This window comes from Medicago sativa, chromosome 4 (assembly GCF_051527215.1).
Source record: "Medicago sativa cultivar Bolivia chromosome 4, Bolivia_mono, whole genome shotgun sequence".
Lineage (NCBI taxonomy): Eukaryota > Viridiplantae > Streptophyta > Magnoliopsida > Fabales > Fabaceae > Medicago > Medicago sativa.
In genome coordinates, this window is record NC_140752.1 from 37122137 (window position 1) to 37128996 (window position 6860).

Consider the following 6860-nt stretch of genomic DNA (forward strand, 5'->3'; position numbering starts at 1 on the left):
CCATGTCTAGAATGAACGTTAGTGAGTAGACTTCTCTTGTCTTGGGATTGTTGGATAAGTCTAATGACATAATCCTAAACAAACCAAGCTTAAACCCTAATTTTATGTAACCCTAATTTCTAATTTAGATTCACCGTTTTAACATGGATTAACCATTATCAAACTGTAGAAGCGAAAGTGGAGGGTTTGATAATTGTTAATCCATCATCCCAAACATCAATTCATAAAGCGAGAGCGGAGCTTTGATGTTGGAACAAGTGAATCTAGACAATAATTGCAAAGGCAGCGAAATAGTCTTTGCAATGTTTGAGACACAAGTAGTTTCAATCCTTATACGCATCTTCTAGTAATCAAGTTAGCGAAATAGGCTTGGTCACTAGAAGTAAACTCTCATCGGACTTTCATCGGAAAGGTGAGGGGCTAAGGGAAACCGGTCTTTAGAATTTAAGGTGTAAACCATGAAATTAGATGTTTAAGTCTTGTCTAGTGAAGGGTTTGTTATTATGACGAACCAATAATCTCAAGGCTCTTTATTATTATTGTTATTTACCTTCAGCAATCTAAACCCCCTTTTATAAACTTTTCTCTCTTCTAATCATTCTCTAAAAGTTAATTGAATTCACAACTCCCTAGCGGAACGATACTCTTCTTACTACTATTACTTCGATAGGCCGTGCACTTGCGGTTTGGCTCTATCAAGTTTTTGGCGCCGTTGCCTGGGAGTTGTTGTAATTTGATTAACTTTTTAATAGTGATTAGACTATATATATATATATATATATATATATCTTTTTCCTTATTTTATTTTACTTCATATAAAAAAAAAATCTTTCTCTTTATTTTATTTTATTTTATATATATAAAAAAAAAATCGTTTTGTTTATTCTTTCTTTTTCTATTTCTTCTTTTGCATTTAACTTCTTGGGAAGATAATAACGATATGGCTAAGGAATGCACTCTCATAGAGTATGCAATCCCATCTTCAATTGAGTCATACGATGATATTGTGTACCCAACGGTTGATGACAATTTTGAAATAGAACCTGCACTTATTGAGTTAGTGCAGCAAAATCAATTTTTCGGATCACCCACTAAGGATCCGAATTTTCATATTTCAACTTTTTTAAGACTCAGTGGAACCGTGAATGCAAACCAAGAGGTCGTAAGGCTGCACTACTTTCCTTTTTCCTTAGGGGGGAGAGCTAGTGCTTGGTTTAATTCATTGAAACTTGGTTCTATCACTTCATGGCATCAAATGAAGCAAACTTTTCTTGCCCGATTCTTCCCCTATTCTAAAACAGTTCAATTAAGGAATCGAATCACACAATTCACTCAAAAAGATGGAGAATCTCTTTACGATGTGTGGGAGCATTTCAAAGAAATGCTTAGACTTTGTCCCCATCATGGTTTAAAGAACTGGCTTATTATTCACATTTTTTATAATGGTCTTTTGTATCCCACAAAGATTTATGTTGATGCAGCTGCAGGTGGAGCTTTGATGAACAAAACATGCACAGAAGCATATGCTTTGATCGAGGACATGGCACAAAACCACTATCAGTGGACCTACGGAAGGGACACCACTAATGTTGCTCCTTCAACCTCTCAGAAAGAGGTAGGTATGTATGAAAATTTTTCCCTTGATCATCTGGCTGCTAAAGTTGACGCACTCTCACAAAAATTTGATAAAATAAATACTAGTGTTGTCACACCTGCCCCTGTATCACCTCTTTGTGAAGTTTGTGGTGTATTTGGCCATATTGGCATTGATTGCCAACTAGGTAGTGTTGTTAGAAGTCCTGAGCAAGTAAACTATGCTGAATATAATCAAGGGTTTAAAAATAACCAAAAAATTTTTCAAACCCCTCAAAATCTTTTTGGACAAGAAACAACACCACTCAGTTATGCAAACAGCCAAATAGTCCCTCAAAAATCCAGCTTGGAACTTTTTTTAGAAAAGTTTCTTATAAATCAATCTGAGCAGCTCCAAGAGTTTAAAAACCAAACTGAATTTTTGAAGGACTCTCTTGCCAAACATACATTGAACGTAGACTCCATAGTTACTCACAGTAAGATGATAGAGACTCAGACTTCTCAAGTACCCCAACAGCTGGCTACTCCCCCTCAAACCTCTGAAGTCCTTCTAGGCCAAACCGAAACCAACCCCAAAGACCATATAAGTGCTATTATTTTTAGGGATGGTAACAAACTAGAGGACCCCGTTGTGAAAATTAAGAACAATGAAGGAGAGATAGGAAGTGATAAGCCTCAAAGTGAGAAAGCTATAGGAGAGAATGACAAGCCATTTGTTTCACCGTCTCATGAGCCTAAAATTCCTTTAACACAAGAGTTTCCTAAATCCAAGTTAGATGAGCAGTTTAGAAATTTTATTGAAATACTTCCAAACAAATTGCCACCTAAACTTAAGGATCCAGAGAGATTTTCCATACCTTGTGTCATAGGATATAAAACATTTGAGAAAGCCATGTGTGATTTAGGAGAGCATGTTAGTTTGTTGCCATTATCCCTTAGTGAGAGATTGGGTATAGGATAGTTAAAACCACCTTCTAACCGTCAAGCTAGTGACTCTAAACAAGCGCTTCGTGGGAGGCAACCCACGCATTTAATTGCTTTATTTTGTTTGTTTTTCTTTGTTTTAAGTTGTTTTGTAGGTAATTGTCCAAGTATGATTCAAGAAAAACTGAAAATTTTGAAGCCCCCGTGACCATAATGTTGGCACGGCCCGTGCTAAGGTTGGCACGGCCGTGCCAACCTAAAACCACCCAAAACCAAAAAACTGGCAGAATGTTGGCACTGCCCGTGCCAAGCTTCTGCACCACATACCTTCAAAAAATTTCTTCTCCTTCCCCATTCAATCACTTCTCTCTAAAAACTCCATTAACCCCTAACCTCCAAACCTCCATAACTCCACCAAATCCAAGAAATTCTTAACCAAATTATCCCAATTCATCATTCCAAACTTAACCACCAATCAAAACCAACCTTCATCCAACCAAACACCAAATTCATACACCATTAAACCCTAACCCAATTTCTTCACCAATCTTCATCATCAAACTCATAAACCTTACTCAAACATCAACCCCAACCCTAAACCAACCCTTTCCACCACAAATCTTCCAAAACCCTAACCTTCAACCAAACCACACAAAGTCAACCCAAGGTCAAGGTCTAATGGCTTCAAGAAGAAGTGGTAAGGAACCAGCAAGGTCTCAAGGAGGACCTCCCTCAAAGAAGCAAGCACAAGTAAAGAATCATGGGATCAAGTTTAAGGACAACTCACAAAGGGATAGGTATAAAATTCTAATCTTTAAACCCTTGCATCCTTCTCGATATCTTGATTCTTACACTTTGAATATGCTAGAGCTTAGAAATGATGTCTATAGGTTGATAGGAAGGCTAGGTTGGACTGATATGTTAGAACCTATGAGGGATTATGATAATTTCACCTATGAATTTTTGAGTTCCATTGTTTTTACTAAAGATAGGTTGAATTATGATAACCCTAACCATAGAGTTTCCTTTAGGCTAATGAATATTGATTATGATATGTCTCTTCAGCACTTTTGTGATGCCTTAGGTTTTGCAAACGAGGGGTATATCCATGATTCTTGGGATCCTAGCCTTAAGCCGGTTGACTATCAACCCGCTGTCTTTTGGGAACGTATCACCGGCCTTAGCTCCTTTGTCACTAGAGCCAATAAAGCTAGCAACATTCACAACCCCGTACTTAGGTACCTTCAAAGGGTAATGACTTGCACTATTTGGGGTAGAACCGAGCTAGGAAACACTAGAACCGATGAGCTCTTCATGTTGTGGGCAATGCTCTACAATCACCCCGTCAACACTTGTTTCTATTTGATTGATTACCTAGACTTCGTAGGTACTAGGCCAGCCGGTAAAGGAGACATAGTGGTGGGTGGCATCATTACATACATAGGTAGGTGTTTTGGAGTGAGTGAGGATGAGGGGACCAAACCAATTGAGGGAAACAATAAGCTTAACCGGGAAGCCCTCATTGCTATGAATTTCATTAAACATCGTCCACCAATCCATTACCAACTTAAGCTAAATGTGTCAATCATGTTTTTATTGCCTAACCCATCTCGGACTACCACCGAGGTGGAAGAAAATTGGTTGTATGTTGATGATGTGCAGGTTCTTGGTGAGCAAGATGATGATGAGGGAGAAGGTGCTAACTTGCACCATGATGTAGGAGAAGGTGTTAACTTGCACCAAGAGGAAGAATACCATGGCCACGAAGCCGGTGAACTTAATGAAGATCAAAGATGGACATGGATTCATAATGAGATCGAGAGGATGAGCACCGAGCAACAAAGGCAAGGTGTTGAAATCTCCAGCCTTCGCAATGAAGTTCAAAAGGGCAACCGCATCAATAAAGAAAATAATGAAATGCTCCGACGGATGATGCAACACCTTCATCTCCACGGTCCTCCTTATGGACCTCAATGAACAATTGTGAGCTTTCCTCTTCCTCTCTTCCCTTCTCTCTTCTCTCCTTCTCTTACTCTTTCTTCTTCTCCTTCTTCTACTCCTTCTTCTTCTACTTCTTCTTATTCTCTTTTAATTTCTTTTTCTTTGAATCATTGAGGACAATGCTTCCCCTAAGTGTGGGGGGGGGGGCCTAATAAAGTGTCTACAGTCGTAGTGTTTCCAAACTCCCTTGAACTTTATTCTTTTGTTTTGATTTTATAGCAAGAGGCATGACTAGTAGCTTGTTTTTAATGTAAAATATGGCATAAATTTTTTTTGTTTTGTCTCTTCTTTAAAGGTTGTTTCTTGTACATGAAAGTAGTTTCTAGTGTTTCTTGTGTTCTTGCTATACCCACATCTTGTTTTATTGTGAAAAATCTCCAATGAGAAAAGCAACCAGTTGCAATCTTTGAGCAAATGTATGAATAGGTATTTTAAGGAGCACGTTCTATCTTTAGTGTTAACTTAGACCCTTTAAAGTCTTCAGAGTAAAAGTAATATAAGTTTGTGTGGGAAAAATCAATGTTCTTAATTGTTATATTCTTAAATTGTTAAAGTTATAATAGGGCGGGAAAATGGCACCAACATGTGGGGGAAAGGACAATCCCTAACTTCCTAATTGTGGTGGTGACTCCCTAATTTGAACTTAAAGTGAAACAAACTCATCAATGCTAGGGGGAAAGGACAATTACATCCAAAAAGACTTCCTACGCGGAGATGAAATAAAATTTTGCAGCACTGCTTAGGGTGATTTTGAATCTAGGGGGAAAGGACAATTACATCCGAGAAGACTTCCTACGAGGATAGATAGCCCCTAAGCATCTGCAGCCCCTTGTGCTTAATTGTTAATCTAATCTAATTTTAACTTAAATTCCCATCACTCTTATATGAAATGAAGAAAAGACTTTTCTCAGTTACTTTAGCATTAAAGATAGAACCTATTCCTCATAATATCTGTCTTATACAGGAGCAAGAAAAGGATTGGACTGCACACACACACTCACTTGAGACTTGATGTTGGGTAGAATAGGTTCATGAGGAATGTTTGAAATTGTAATTAGTGTACTTGAAACAAAACCTTTCTTTTGAGACATGTGTTCTTAATATTGCCATGATTAATCTTTTGTTGTTGCTATGTCTATTGCCTTTTGCTTGAGGACAAGCAAAGATTCAAGTGTGGGGGAGTTTGATGAGTCATAAATTAGTCTATTTTAATGCTTTATTTAGTTTAGTTTTATTTAGATTTGATTTTATTTTATTGCATATTTATTTCCTTTTTGAATATTTTACTTTAAATTGCTTTTTATTTTATTTTAGGAACGAATATATGGTGGAAGGTGTCTTGGAGCAAAAGAAAGAGGACTGGAGCAAATACAGTACAAGAATACGAAGATACGAGACAAAAATATGTCTCTGCCAAGTCAGAAGCTTGGCACGGCCCGTGCCAACATGTGGCACGGCCCGTGCCACCCTCCAGGATACTCTTTTGCTGCTTTTCTTCAAGCCCAAGTTACTCTGTTGTAGTTTTACTGCTTTGCCCCTATAGTTGCTTAGATTTTAAGTCTATTGTAAAGCTATAAATAGAGTAGCATTCCATCATAAACATTCATCTTTTGTTCTTGGAATAAAAGTTCACTTTTATATTATTGTTCTTTTATTGTTTTCTCTCCTCTTCCCCCCATGTCTAGAATGAACGTTAGTGAGTAGACTTCTCTTGTCTTGGGATTGTTGGATAAGTCTAATGACATAATCCTAAACAAACCAAGCTTAAACCCTAATTTTATGTAACCCTAATTTCAAATTTAGATTCACCGTTTTAACATGGATTAACCATTATCAAACTGTAGAAGCGAAAGTGGATGGTTTGATAATTGTTAATCCATCATCCCAAACATCAATTCATAAAGCGAGAGCGGAGCTTTGATGCTGGAACAAGTGAATCTAGACAATAATTGCAAAGGCAGCGAAATAGTCTTTGCAATTATTGAGACACAAGTAGTTTCAATCCTTATACGCATCTTCTAGTAATCAAGTCAGCGAAATAGGCTTGGTCACTAGAAGTAAACTCTCATCGGACTTTCATCGGAAAGGTGAGGGGCTAAGGGAAACCGGTCTTTAGAAATTAAGGTGTAAACCATGAAATTAGATGTTTAAGTCTTGTCTAGTGAAGGTTTTGTTATTATGACGAACCAATAATCCCAAGGCTCTTTATTATTATTGTTATTTACCTTCAGCAATCTAAACCCCCTTTTATAAACTTTTCTCTCTTCTAATCATTCTCTAAAAGTTAATTGAATTCACAACTCCCTAGCGGAACGATACTCTTCTTACTACTATTACTTCGA

General features: G+C 37.4%; 1 non-coding gene across 1 annotated transcript; it reads right to left on the reverse strand.

The window, feature by feature from the left end:
- Positions 1–1303: 1303 nt before the first annotated feature.
- On the reverse strand, positions 1304–1410 carry LOC146929139 (small nucleolar RNA R71). Its single transcript, XR_015009172.1, has one exon. It is a non-coding gene; the product is annotated as a small nucleolar RNA R71 (small nucleolar RNA).
- Between the last annotated feature and the right edge of the window lie 5450 nt (positions 1411–6860).